Consider the following 15329-nt stretch of genomic DNA (forward strand, 5'->3'; position numbering starts at 1 on the left):
ATAATATAATCTTAATATTGTAAATGGGTCAGGTAAAAGGGTTGAAAATCTGTTGATCTAGAGGATAAGGGTATGAATTTAATTATTCAAAGCCCTATGGGTTATGAGCTGGCTTAATGATCCTTCCTTGGCAAGAGTGTGATTTGTTGGCTCTGATGCAACGTAGTTGTCATTGTGATCATGAAGATCTAGGCTTGGGAAGTGTAGAGCTAGGATGCTTAAGGGGGTGTTGTTCGACAATGATGTCAGGACTAGGTAGCTAAGAGGCCTAACCATTCCATACCACAATGTTTCCAAGATTTTTATTCGACACAGTTGTTGTTTCGAGCTGCGAAGTCATTAAATATATGCAATGCACTTTATCATTGGTTCCTGCATACCAATGACAATTGGAAGTCAGTCATAGAAATTTCATGGAGGAAACCTCACACGCCCTAACGAGGGGGTGAGACCCGCAACAAATGTTGTGTGGGGAATGACAAGTTTAGAAAACTCTCTATCGAGGAAACTAGCGCATATCCTAGTCGTTTGGGGGGGGGGGGGGGGGGGGGAGGACGCAGCTCACAACCAACACCGAGTAGGAGGTTATAATTTTATGCCCGCTGTTGGAAAAATTAGAGTGACTAGTCAGCAGTGCAAACTTTTCAAGTCCCTTGCAAATGTTGCAAATGTTTTTCAAGTCCCGTGAATTTTGTCCTAAATTTAGAAATGTTCTGTGAATTTGGTCGCTAACAAATTTAAAAAGAATATTTTACCGTTATCATTTATTTTTTACATTTTATTTATTTATTTTATTATTTAATCAATTATAAAAAAATAAAAAGAAAATCCCACCCCGCCCTACCCCTCTCCAGTCTCCACCGTACCCCACATTCTCCCTCGCTTTCTCTTTGACTGTATTTCCCATCTTTTTCATCACTCGTCACCTGCAAATTAAAACTTACACACATACATATGAACATAAAACCCAACTGGACAAAAAACCTAACTAAGCCTATATGGGTTTTGATCATCGATCTAAAGGAAAAGACAAAACAGAACTGGAATCTCCATTAGAATTCAACTAACATCTCAAGGCCTCCTCTTTAAATAAATAACATAAATCATCATATTCAATCCTTCATCTTGGTTCATCATCAAAACCATTTTGAAATAAAAATAAAAACAACAAGAACACTTAGGAGTATCAAACCCTAAACCATTAGTTACCCCGATGACCGCTTCTGAAAACCCTAAAGCCCCGTCATCGGACCTGACAGACTTCCCAGATGAAGCTCCTCTTCCACCTCCTTCGTTCCAATGACATTAAAGCCTTGACTTTTATTCAAATGTCAAAACTTTCCCTCCAAGAACATAGACAAAATCAAACAATCTACAAACTAAAAAAATAACTCCAAGTTGTACACGACAGCTAGGTTCTTATGGTGATCAACGAAATGGGTTCCGGGAAGACAACTCAGGTGACTCTGTATCTAGCAGAAGCATGGTACACCACCAAGGGTAAAATTAGGTGTAAGCAACCCCGTAGAGTGGCTACTATGTCTGTCATAAAAAGAGTTGTAGATGAATTCGGGTGTCGATTTGATGAATAAGTTGGAACGCGATATTGAATTTATGTCTCCGACGGAGGCTTGGCTTGAGGCGGAAGATGGATTGGTCATGTCAGAGACATTTTTGAAGATGAAGACTAAATAAGCATTTGGGCTAGGTTAGAGAAAGAGAGAGAGAGAGAGAGAGAGAGAGAGAGAGAGAGAGAGACAAATAAGGGGGTACGACATTGGTGGGGTAATGGGGCCAATGCTTTTGCTTTTTATTTTTTATTTATAGAGTTTCCAAATAAATATGAAAAATATAAAAAAAAAAAGAACTTAAAAGGGGAAAACAGTATTTTTCAAGTTTTCTAGGATGAAAATCATGGAAATTTCTTGATTTTGGACTTTTCATGCTAGTCATAAACTTTTTGGACCCTATCCACAGTTTTTGCGAAACCATAGGGACCAATTTTGCAGTTTTATCAAAACGGTTTTTCTGGTAATATGAACTGATAAGCGGTTAAAGGTTTCTAAAAATTTATTTTTCTCCTCAAGTTGTTGAAGAACATACCAAAATATGAACAAAGCAGATCTGAGAAGATCTTTGCAAACTTCAAAATTGTTTTGGATAAGCAAAAAACAGAGCAGGTCTATACATCTGAGCGAAAAAATGAAAGCAGAGGTGGAGATCTGAATGAAAAACACATCAAATCAAGAGATCTGAACGAAAAAACGCATCAGATAGAGATATTTGAACGAAAAAATGCATCAGATCGGGAGAGCTGAGAGATGGTGAAGCAAATGTGGATAGATCTTCGCGAGAGCTAAACGGATCTGAACAAATGGTAGGAATGAAAAGATTTGTGCAAACCTGAAAAGAAATTGCAATAGATCTGAAATCAGGGCGGGAACGAGTTTGAGACTTTTCAAGACGATGGCTACACGTTCAAGTGTAGGATGACGCCAAATGATGCAACTCAAATCTCTGGATTGTCTTCTTAACTGTTGGTTCATATGGGATCTTGGAACACAAAGCAAAATCGTTAGAACCACCCTAATGATTGTTCCCTCAGAGCAGGCTCCGGCGGTCAAGTTAGATCGTTTGGTAGAGATGAGATGGTTCTTCCTAGTTGGAGAGAACCATCTTCGTATGATGGGGAGTGTATGGGCACGCCATAGGATAGTGCCTTGATGTGCAAGGTATTGGAAGAGAGTGTAAGGGAATTTCCCCTCCATAGAGGAGGGACTATTCTCTTTATAGGGAATAGTTAGGTCAAGGGAATTAGGTCAGGCCTTGGGCTAACCCAATTCAAGCCCAACTAGCATAGAGTTGGGCAAGGATGCCTGGGGACATCAGGGGCGGCCGAGATGCATGTGCCAGCAGGGATGGCAGGCAGGCGCTAGACAAGGATGGCAGGCACGCACCAGGCAAGGCTGGCGGGCGCATACCAAGCAAGGCTGGCAGGTGTGCACCAAGCAAGGCTGGCGGGCGCGCACTAAGTAAGGATGGCGGGCGCGCACCGGGAAAGGATGCTAAGATAGCGCTAGACAGGGCTGGAAAAGAAGCACCGGGTAAGGCTAACAAGATAGCGCCAGAAGACACAAGACACAAGGCAAGCAGGGGAGTGTCGGTTGGCGCGCCAGAGTTGTCTGGCCATGCTAATGAAACTAACATCATCAATTGCATTTTTGAAGTTTTGCAACTGAAAAGATCATCTTTCATCTACCCTTTGGACCTTTGTGAGTTGCAAAAATCCTTACTTTATTGTGTTTCATCATTAGATCTATGATTGTTTGGTGTTTTGGTCCTTTTTAATTAATGAGATTTGGTCCGTTCGTAACTTCTTCCATGGAGCTTGAAGAACTCCATGAGCTTTGATTCACGTTTAAAATTAATATTAGGTTATGAGCAATTGGATTTGAGATCGAATTTTGGGTTTGAACAAAAATCACCGTCATCCTAGTGGCCATCGCCCTGAAAACAAAAACGCATCAATGTGTGTGTGTGTGTTTTATGTTAGTCATCTTCTTATTTATATACCGACATATAAATTTGGAACTTGATTTCTTTCTATTGTTGTTAGTAGCTTTGCATGTAATTCAATGTTACGGTTTTACTCAAATGTTGATAATAGCGAAACTATGACTCTGGTTATTTTGAAGATGGTATCCGCCAAGTACTTTGCCTAAATGGTTAGATATGTTGAGTAGAGAAAAATCCAAATTAGCGAGCGTGGATATGATCAAGACATTTCTTGTTAGAGGAGCAACCGGTACGAATTCAATATGGTGAAATTTTGTCTCTACACATTTTGTTTTCTTACCAACAAGCATGTACGGATTGTGCCAAAAGTACAAAATGTGCTTAATTTTGAATCCGAGGTTCGGCATAAATTTCTCAAAACATTGACTATATATACCTTTCCACAGGGACCGTTTCTATAATTTATTTTTAAATACATTATATACATATTTTTATTGTTGCCAAACTTCACAGACGCAAAGTTTGAAATTACAATAACTCATTCGTCTGTTTGATGTATCATTTGGCGAATATTCTTCAAACTCGGCTACGACAAAATAAAGATATGAGGAAAAACCATAGGAAAATTATAATTCTTAATGAGCTTTAGATGGTCTGCTAGTTTAGTCCCTGTAGTTTACTTTATATTCTTACATCATTTTTTAGGGTAAACGATCATCTTGCAATGACTTAACAGCCTGTTTATGAAAATGAGAACATGTAGACTACTCAAAATAAAAACATCACCTGTATCAGAAGATCACAAGGATCAAAACTATAATTTACTCTAAAATATAGGTAACAATTTTTTCTAAGAGTAAAAACGTTATTATTAACAATCTAACAATTGGCTACATAGTTTTACTTGTCCAACGAGAAATTCTCTGTTAAAAGGAAATATAAGGACGACATTAGGATAACTACAAATATTGGACCAAAATTGTAACTTTTGTATACCACATGGACTAAATTCTATATGTAATTTGCTCTAGAAAAATTCACATAATAAAATAATCATCAGTTTAATAGCAACGAGCGCCACGTTTTTTACCATATTATCGAGAAAATAAAAAGCCAATATCTTCAGAATTTGGCCGCCCTTTGTTTCTATATATATATTAAGCTATAAGATTTCATTTTAACGCACCCTTTGTCTTTATATATATTAAGGAATAAAAATTCATTTCACTCCACGTATCAAATCCTTCCAATGTCAATCCCTGATGTTTCTTCTCTGTCACTGACTTCAGAACACGACGAACAAGAAAAAGATAATCTTGCCATCCTTTTGGATAGATACAAGGATAAGTTTAGCCAATTTCCTAAAGAAAAAGGCTGGATGGGTCAAGACGTTTACATGTATCAAGGAATTTGGTACACCTCGGAAAATGCATTCTCAATTGAAACAATGATGGCTGTGCAAGAAAGTTTTCAAGCTCATTCAACTGATATCTACGTCATTACGCAACCAAAATGTGGTACAACATGGATTAAGGCCCTCGTGTTTGCTATTGTGAACCGAACAAAGTACAAAAACATCAAACCATCAGATCACCCTCTAAACATCTCTAACCCCCACAAATGTGTGCCTTTCCTTGAGACTGAAATCATTACTAAAGGTCCTGCAAATCCACCACGTCTTTTGGCTAGCCATATACCTTACAACGCGTTACCTAAATCCATTATTGATTCTAGCTGTCGAATAGTTTACCTATGTAGGAACCCCAAGGATGTTTTGGTCTCTTGGTTTCACTTTGCAAACAAGTTGAAAGATAAATCTCGTACCCCAATGACCATCGGTGAGATGCTTGATGTGTATGCTAAAGGTTTTATGCCATATGGGCCTTACTGGGATCATGTGATAGAGTACTATAAGGCTAGTTCTGAAGATCCGACAAAGGTTCTATTTTTAACATACGAGGACATGAAAATAGATACTGCAAGTAAAGTGAAGCGTTTGGCAGAGTTCTTGGGCCACCCTTTCACGGAGGAGGAACTGGCCAATGGTGTAGTGGAAGAGATCGTGAGGCTATGTAGTTTTGAAAATTTAAAGGAAGTCAATAAGAATGGGGATCTCCTTACGGGTATCCCTAATGCCAGTTTCTTTAGGGAAGGGAAGGTTGGAGGATGGAGCAATTATCTTACAAAAGAAATGAGCCAGACTTTGGATGACATTACGACGGAAAAATTTCAAGGTTTGGATATCTCTTTCTGAGAAGGTGCATGTGATGATAATTATATATGGGCATGCAATACTGGTGTTCATAACATATCTACTCTTTTTAAATGAATGATTAGTACTAAGTGTGTTTCAGTGATTGGCCTAAATAAATCTTATTGTATAAAAGATATTGTATTTAATAAATGAATGAATTGAGTTACTACAATTTTCAAATAACCCGCTTTTTTGTTTTGTTCATTCATGAGAGGGTGTGATTACCTTATAGATTAACGATGGTGGCTGACGACGATATGTATGGTGTCAGACGATTACCTATAGATTTTCCTTATTTTCTTCATTTCAGGAACTGAACTTCGTTTTTTCGCTTCGTTTTTTGGCACATCTACTTTACATGTTTCTCTACACTTTCACAAACTTATACCTAAGATATACGTGTGTATAGCCCTATGCATCTTTTGATATGTTACTCATTTCATGCTTTAACATTACGAAGCATCTTTACGATACTCATTTACGCATAATACAAAAAAATAGAAACAAATATATACCAAAACAATCAATTTCACCCATAACATCATGTCAAAAAAGTGTAATACATTGGTATTAAGGGGATCCGATTATACATTGTTATTAAGAGGTTTTTCCTAACTATATAACCTAATACTACATTGCTATTAAGGAACACCTTCTTGTTTCTACTTCTTATTGTTATGCTTCTGTTTCCACATGATACCTGTTTCCAAGACAAGTAAACTTGCTCTTATTGGGGCTGAGAGAATTTAGATATAACAACAATGTTATATTTAAAGGAATAAAAAAAGTAGGAATGTAAGGGAAACAGTGAATTCAGAATAGAATTAACAACTCATTCCATTACCCCTTTCATCATAATTCCATTCCATCCAACCAAACAGTTCCCCAAGTAATTAACACTTTCATACCTCATTCAAAAGGGAGTTTGCATCACAATGATTGATGGAGCACAACTGATTTGTATGTCTTGATTATGATTGAGCTGAGAAAACAGGAAAACTTAATGTGAAAAAAAAACTTTTAGTCTACATTACAAATTGAAATGAACTTCATCAGAAGCGCGCATTAAGGATAAAAGAAAAGTATACCTGTAATTATAGTTTTTCACTTGTCAAATATTGTCTAGTTTAACAGCCTTGAATCCAACCTCATCACTTGTCAAATACAACCATTGCCTTTAAATTTTAAAATAAACATCATAACATATTTACATTGCATGTCTTTCTTTGTATAATAATGTGTTAGACTCAAATTTTAATTTAATTTATTCCAGACCTGATTCCCATACACTCTGGAAATCTGTTATAAGCTGCTCTTTCCCGTTTTTACCTGAAAAAAAAAACAAAAGTACATGAATTATAGTAATCATTATATATGAAATGAAATATAAAGAATGAACGTCAGTTGCCTACTCTTGTTTTTAGATAATCTTCAGCAGCATAAACAACATCACACCCGATAGATATCTTGTCCGCACCAGATCTGAAATATTCTGAAACCACCTCCAAACTAGAATAGTACCTATATTATTAATATAATAAACACTTATTAAATTCTTCACAACAACATATTACATATTACATATTTACAATTAACACTTAACAGTAACTTCCATCTGCATCAGTGAAATCTTTGATACCACCCCTGGCATTCAACAAGACCACACCTACTTCCTTGTTCTTAGAGACTGATTTTGCTGGTTGGATTTTCCAATCAAACGATTGTTAACAAAGACACTCATATAATAGGAAACTGATGCTTCCATTTTTTTACTTGTTTTTTTGTCATATTTTTTTATATTATGTGATACATGAGTTTTAAGTGAACTAACTTATCGATGTGATGTAATGAAGAAACATTTGACAACATCATGTCAAATATTATGTATGGATACTGTAATGTACAGAAATTCAAGGGATTTGAAGCCAAGCTCATCTGACAATTTTGTTTGTTGGAAAATTTTATTTTAAATTAATAACTATCATCTATTATATAATTAGTAGTTTATGGATACAAGAAAATTTTTATATAACGATTATATTTTGAGTACCGGATACACCACAACTATTAAAAGTACCCACAACAAGAGCTTGTAAATTTACAAAAATCTTTGGTTTTAAAACTAATTTTACAATTTTTTTTAAAAGTTTTAAATCATCCATACAACATTCACACAGAATGTCTCATTTAAAATTAGCAATTAAAATACTTATAAATATTTAAAATTAAGCTCTATATCAATATAAATAGTTTAAAAGGCTAATTGATAGCTTTTTATTTTAAAGAAAAAAAAATTAAAAACAAACATTTAATTTTCATGTTCAAGACGTTTGATGGCCTCTTAGGTCTTAAACTCTTAATTATTCATAACACTCTTAATTGTTAAGAGAGTGAATGTATATGAATAAAAAGAAATTATTTTGAAAAACATGTTCTTCTGAACCTGTGGCCTCAGATCCTGAAGTAAGATTGATTCCTGAAGTAAGAGACAGAGATATTTTATCCTCTTAGCTATTTGAGTGATTGTATGATGTTACATGAGCACTGACACAAAGCAATTTAATCAAAAAAAATCATAAATTTCAATTACAATTTAAATATGAAACTAGGTAAAGCAACAAAAGATCATGGTTTTGAGTTTACCTTTGTATGAACTTGAAAATGAAGCACAAACAAAGTTCAGCTGCCTGATATGCAAAATCTTCTATTTCAAAAAAATCCTTAGGGCAGTTCTGAACAATCTGTAAATAAAATCAACTTTCAATTCAGTATAAATACACAACTATGTCATAAATTGAATGTAAAAAATACAAGAAATATCGAGAATTATAAAAAAAAAAAAAAAAAAAAGAAAGATAAACATGCCAATGTATCTTCCATTTAATTTACCTGTGATAGAACTGAGATTGCATGGCTATCCCATATATCCTCCATAAATATGTAATATGAAAAAACTTGCATCCATATATAAGTTTAACCAAATCAGGTTCGGATCAACTACATAAAGATATAAAAGATAGTTGTAAAACTGGAAGATGTTTGTTTAGGATAAGCAATAATAAGCTTCGAGAAGAGGAACTAACCAGGAAGATAACATAAATGAATCAAGGTGGCAGTTCAACAAATAGTTGGTGTGCACAACCAAAATGCACATAAAAATAGAATTCCTCTACATTTTAAAGGCTTGAAAACGAATACCTAAACAATGAACACAGCTTAACATGAATACGGTGGGTGGAACTAGGAACCATGAAGCCCTATAAATACAAAAAAAAAACATTCAACACCATTGAATCCCTGTTAATCATCCATACAAACACACCATTATTTCGCCATCACAAAACAATCACCAAGGATCATATCCTAAATACCCATTTACAACCTGAAACCAACATATTGCATATACAAATCAAATTAAACCTAAATATTTACTAAAATGTTACATAGGGAGAAATGAAAATAGGATACTCATACTATAATAAACAAATCAAACACTCACAGCTGTAGTAGTAGTTGTCAAGGACTTCAACACTGTAGTGCATGGGCCTCAGGCAAAGTTGAGAAGTCATTAGCTGTTAATCTTTGCTTCAGATCCATGTACAACCATTTCTGTTGGGTTGCAGATTTATTTTGTATTGCGTCTTTGGGCTCGGTTTATAGTCCAGTTTTGCACTCCGGTTTGGGCCTGTCCAACCGTGAGCCTGTTAGGTTTACTATATAACAATATGCTTGCATGCATATTAGGTTAACGATCTAGAATACAAGATAGAGAATTACGATAGCTTTGATTATCTTTATCGTTCCTGTAAACCTTTTAACCCTCTACAGTTGATGTTCTTGATCGAGCTCTTCTGAGGGTTGTTTTATAATCATTCGACACGTTTGATTCATTCTTGAGTTGTTCATTGTTTTCGTGTTCTTGCTGTTTAATCTTTATTTTACCTGTTTGAGATCTAATCGATCTTCAAGATTAAGTTTTAATCTCATCAATTGGTATCAGAGTAGGAGGCTGTGTAATCGATACACTTCTTTTCTATGAAAAAGGTTTCAATTAGGGTTTTCCGCAATTACTGATATTTATTGAGCCGTCATCTCATTATTGACGTATCTTGATATTTATTGTTTTGCCCTAATCTGATTTATTACAAGTCTGATCTTTAAACAGGTTATTCGATCATTATGGACGAGTCGCAATCGAATCCCATCAATATTTCGAACAACATTGGATCTACCACGAAAATTCCCATTATGTACACCCATGATTATGAAGTCTGGGCGCATCACTTTGAAGATTATGTTATAGGACTTGAGGATAATGGATACCTCATCTGGGAAGCAATCATTAATGGACCGTTTTCTCATTCTGCAACTTCAAGGATTATTAAAACTCAAAAGGAGTATAATGATCTTCTGAAAGATGTTAAAGATATTGCGCAAGATGAAAAGGATAAATTTCAGTGCAATATCAAGGCTTTAAGATTGATCAGATTCGCCCTTCATTCCGACACTTTCAGGCTGGTAAGTTCATGCACGACGGCAAAAGAAATATGGGACAGGTTACGTGAACTGTACTTTACAGACGAAGATCTAGAACACTCCATTCAAACATTAATCTTGTCTGAGTTTGGTGAATTTAGGCAAGGAACCGAAGAAACCGTGACCCAAACGTTCGATCGCTTCAATCATCTTCTTAGCAAGATGATCAAACATGACATCGAAAGAAAGCTTATTGAGCAGAAGGTTACGTTCTTAAATGGTCTAAGATCAGAGTGGAGGGCAGTCGTGTCCACAGTTAAAGCCCATGAGCAATTTAAATCATATTCCTTGGCGAAACTGGTGGGTATTCTCAAATCTCAGGAGAAGATTGTGTTGCAGGAAAAGAATGTGGTTTCAAGCCTAGGTTCGTTAGCCCTCCTGTCCAAAAGTAAAGCTGTGATGGAAAACGAAGACCTCAACTTGGAGGATTATGATCTCACGTCTGAAGATTATGCTATGATGGTATCTAACCCCAAGAGGTTCATCAAGAAGAGATTCCCCAACAACAAAAACCGAAACTGGCAGGGGAGTTATAGCTCAGAAAAGGTTAAAGATGAACTGAAGGTTGAAGAGTCTAAGAAGGAACCGAAAGCAGAAGGTGATTCTGGAGTAAGGTGCTACTATTGTGGGGGAAAGAACCACTATGCAAAGGATTGTGTCCTCAAAAAGATGGCTGAAAAGGATGAGGAAAAGGATGAAGAAGCTTTGTTGCAGAAAAAGCTTGATGAGATAAGGAAGAAGAAACCTACCGCTAACCCTTCTATGAATGCTCTAATTGTGCAGGGTTCGGTTGTTGATGACGAGTTCGGTGGCGTGGAGGTTTGGTCAACTGATTCTGAAGACGATGAAGTGAGGAAGCCATCTCATGGAAAGGCTTGTGTGGCAAAAGAGGAAAACAGTGGAGGAAGATGCTTGATGGTGTCTGACGTATCTCAGATGAGGGGATACAACACTGATGGTGGAAGCAATGAACCGAAGGAGCAGCAGGATATGTGCTTTACAGCTAAACCGCTCAGCGTGCAGTTCAACGAGCTCGATGAACTCATCAAGAAGGTACAATCGGTGTTTGTTTCATTTAAAGTCCCACAATGCTCATATGAAAAAGAACTAAAAAGCGTTAATTCAAGAATTTCTCATCTAGATAGTAGTTTAACTCAAACTCGAGTCACCAATTCTAACCTAACTGCGCATGTGGATCGAATTGAAGGAGTCAGAATTAGTCAAAATAAAAGATGAAAACATTTATTTGCAAAGAGACAATTTAAAGTTGTTGAAACAGCGAAATGTTTTTTGTTTAATTGCCAAACGTCTTTACACTAATATTACTCAGCTTCAATTGGATTGTGAAATAGGACAAAAGATTCATCGCATGAAATTGATGCTGAAGCTTACAATTGTGAGAGTGTGATATCATCTGATGACGTCAATCCGACCTATATGTATGGACTGGACAAAATAGAATCTTTCATTAAATCCAAGGACCATAAGGACATGCTTAAAAACCTTTTGGATGAAAATGATAGACTTAAACTGAGAACCGAAACCATACAAAAATTTGACTCTTTAAACTCCAACTTGAGCTCAGAAAACAAAATTGATGTTGAAAATGCATCTGAGCTTAATGAGGATGACAATATGAGTGAAATTTCTGTAGAGGACACGGTTGACTGCTCAGAATTTGTGAAAAGCGAACCTGAAAACCACAAGAATTTAATTTCAGAAAATTCAGTGGAGTTCGCTCGATTGTCCCAACAAAAGTCCCCGATCTTAGCAGAAAAAGTCGTTGTATATCAAAAGGTTAGGACCACTCCAAATCAAGTGTACAAGGTCACAGGAGTAACCGAACATCAAACTGCTGAACTCACAGCTATTGTAAACGAAGACAATGCTGATGGCTGCGATAAGTTCTTTTGGTCAGCCCCAATCGACAATGCTGATGAAACAGTAGGTTTGTCTGAAAGGACCTCATGGAAAAGCAAAGGGAGATATGTACCAGAACCCTTGAATAAACCTGATAACTTCGATGTGCCAAGCACAAGCGGTACGAAAGACATTCCTCAAGAAAAAGGAATTACAGCAAAAGAAGTCACAACTTCAAGTGAAACTTCCTCAGTTCAGAGTGAACCAGCCATAGAAAAACCGAAACCAAAAGCTAATATCCATCATCAACCGAAGCAGATGAGAAATCAGAAACGTCAAAGGAATCAGAGATACAGGAAGAATCTCTCTGAAAGAAAATAGTTCTGGCAATCCCAAAATGCTTATTTCTCTCATCAAGACAAGAACCTGAAGTATGAGAAAAATCCTGTTGAAATGCACGAGAGCCACAACAACCGAAAGCAAAGGTTCGGTTCTGAGAATAACTCCAACTGAAAGCAAAGGTTCGATTCTAAGAATAACTCCAACCGAAAGCAAAGGTTCGGTTCAGAGAAGGAAACCAACCGAAAGCAAAGGTTCGGTTCTGAAATCAAAAGAGATCAAAACTCTAAGGTCGGTCCCACAAATGATCAAAAGCAAAAGGGTCACCTAGAGTCTCCAGCCAAGAAGTCATCTCAATCTAAGCCCTCTCAATCTCACTCATCTAATTCTGCTAATTCTTCCAACTCTTCTTCACCTCATTCTAAATCCCATTCTGCTCTTTCTCAAAAATCTCAATCATCAGCAGAACAAAAGGGAAAACAGAAGGTTTCAGCGTCTGAACCAGAGTCAAAACCAAAAGAACCAAATCCTAATAAAATTAAAGTTTTTACCATCAAAAAGAAAGATGAAACAACTCTAATTAAACGAACATATTTTGTTGACATCTCTCTTACTATTCCTGTTCCTGTGAAAGGCTCACGAGGACCCAAGAAACTTTGGGTTCCTAAATCTGCTTAATTTTGCAGGTTATTAGTGACGAGCAGTTTGACGAAGAATGGTACATTGATAGTGGCTGCTCACGTCACATGACAGGGAGGAAAGAAGAACTAAGGGAATACAGGTCTCTTTCAAATGGTGGAAACGTCAAGTTCGGGAACAACTCCTCCGACACCATAAAAGGATATGGAATGATTACTAACGGTGATTTCCCGATAAGGAAGGTTGCATACATGGAAGGGCTACAACACAACCTCATCAGTGTATCTCAGCTTGTTGGGGGTACCGGTCTCAAAGTCTCGTTCGATGATGAGGGTTCTGAAATAATTGAGAAGAAGACGAAAAGAGTCATTCTCAAATCTGAACGCAAAGGTGAAATGTTTCCTCTAAACCTCAAACCCATCAAATGAAACCCAGCTATCTACTTGTTATCAAAAGCGCAATCTGACGAAAGCTGGCTGTGGCACCGAAGGCTCTCTCATCTTAACTTTAAGGACATCAACAAACTTGTCACTGGAGGTCACGTTCGAGGTCTTCCACTGCTCAAGTTCGATAGAGACCATCTGTGTGCTGCATGTGAAATGGGGAAGCAGAGTCGTCAAAGTCACCCATCTATAATAAACACTAAAGTTGTTGAACCACTTGAATTACTTCACATTGATTTGTGTGGTCCTTCATCTATCGAAAGCATCGGTGGTAGCAAGTATATTCTTGTTATTGTTGATGACTTTTCGCGTTTTACATGGGTGTTCTTTCTGAAGATTAAATCTGAAGCGACTCCCAAGCTAAAGGTGTTCATCAAGCAGATTGAAGTACAGCTGAAAAAGGTCGTTCGCAACATCAGGAGCGACAATGGTCTGGAATTCAAAAATAGAGAATTCGAAGAATTCCTGACGGAAAAGGGAATTAGTCACAACTTCTCAGCTCCCTACACTCCTCAACAAAACGGGATTGTCGAAAGACGAAACCGATCTTTGTGTGAAGCCGCACGAACCATGCTAAGTTTCGCTTCCTTACCTCTTTATTTTTGGGCTGATGCTATTTCTGTTGCTTGTTTTACACAGAACAGGTCATATCTCAATAAGCGATTCTCGCTCACTCCTTATGAGATTCTCAACAACAGGAAACCCAATGTGAAGTTTTTCCATGTGTTCGGTTCTAGGTGTTTCATTTTCAATTCCAAAGAACACCGAAACAAGTTGGATGTCAAAGCCGACGAAGGGATATTTCTGGGATATTCTCTCACTTCTAAGGCGTACAGGGTTTTAAACAAGCGTTCAAAGAAAATTGAAGAGACTTACTACGTAACTTTCGATGATAGCTATGTCAAAAGGCTGAAGGCCAGTGAAAACACTGCAGGGGAAATCTTTCCTCTAACTGGCCAGGTTACGGTCTCGATCGCTAATCTATACGAGAAGTTTCTGGAGCTATTCGATGAACCAGAGAAAGCCACTCTCTCAGAAGCAGGCGCAACAGATAATAAAGTAGATCACATGAGGCAAATTGTCGAAGAAGCTGTAAGGAGAATAAATGAAGGAGGATCAATCTCTGACGAACCTCCATCACCCAATGCTTCTGTCGAGGCGGAGAATCCACCATCATCATCCCTGCCAAGCTCACAAGTTGAGGGGGAGCCAAGTACTTTGCCAACCGAAAGCACTTCACCATCCGAAAGTGCCACACCATCCGAAGGTGCATCAACGCCTGAAAGCTCCACACCTCAAGAAACCTTTGAAGCTCAAAACATTCCTGAAAGCTCATCTATCGAGGGGGAGCATGCTGACATGTCTTACAGCTATGAAAGCCAGTCCGAACCAGAAGAAATGATAAACGCTAAATTAGATCCAACCTTTGATCCAAACTACCCTCCTCTCACCAAATGGACCAGGGATCATCCTATTTCTCAAGTTGTTGGTGATATATCTGAAAAAGTTCTGACTCGATCACAACTCAAGGCGAAACAGACTTCCTTGTTTTCTAAAGTCGAATTTTGCATGTTTAACTCATTCGTATCAAAAGTTGAACCGAAGACAGTTAACACTGCTCTTGATCACTCCGATTGGGTTCAAGGAATGCAAGACGAACTGAATGAATTTGAAAGGAACAAAGTCTGGCGCCTCATTCCAACTCCTCCAGGAGCCTCGGTTGTTGGTCTCAAATGGGTCTT

At 37.3% G+C, this 15329-nt stretch overlaps 1 pseudogene; it reads left to right on the top strand.

Moving 5' to 3' along the window:
- The first annotated feature begins 4704 nt into the window (after positions 1–4704).
- On the top strand, positions 4705–5953 carry LOC145099404 (cytosolic sulfotransferase 12 pseudogene; annotated as a pseudogene).
- Positions 5954–15329: the final 9376 nt, after the last annotated feature.

This window comes from Lactuca serriola, chromosome 1 (genome assembly GCF_051521515.1).
Source record: "Lactuca serriola cultivar US96UC23 chromosome 1, Lser_US96UC23_V15, whole genome shotgun sequence".
Lineage (NCBI taxonomy): Eukaryota > Viridiplantae > Streptophyta > Magnoliopsida > Asterales > Asteraceae > Lactuca > Lactuca serriola.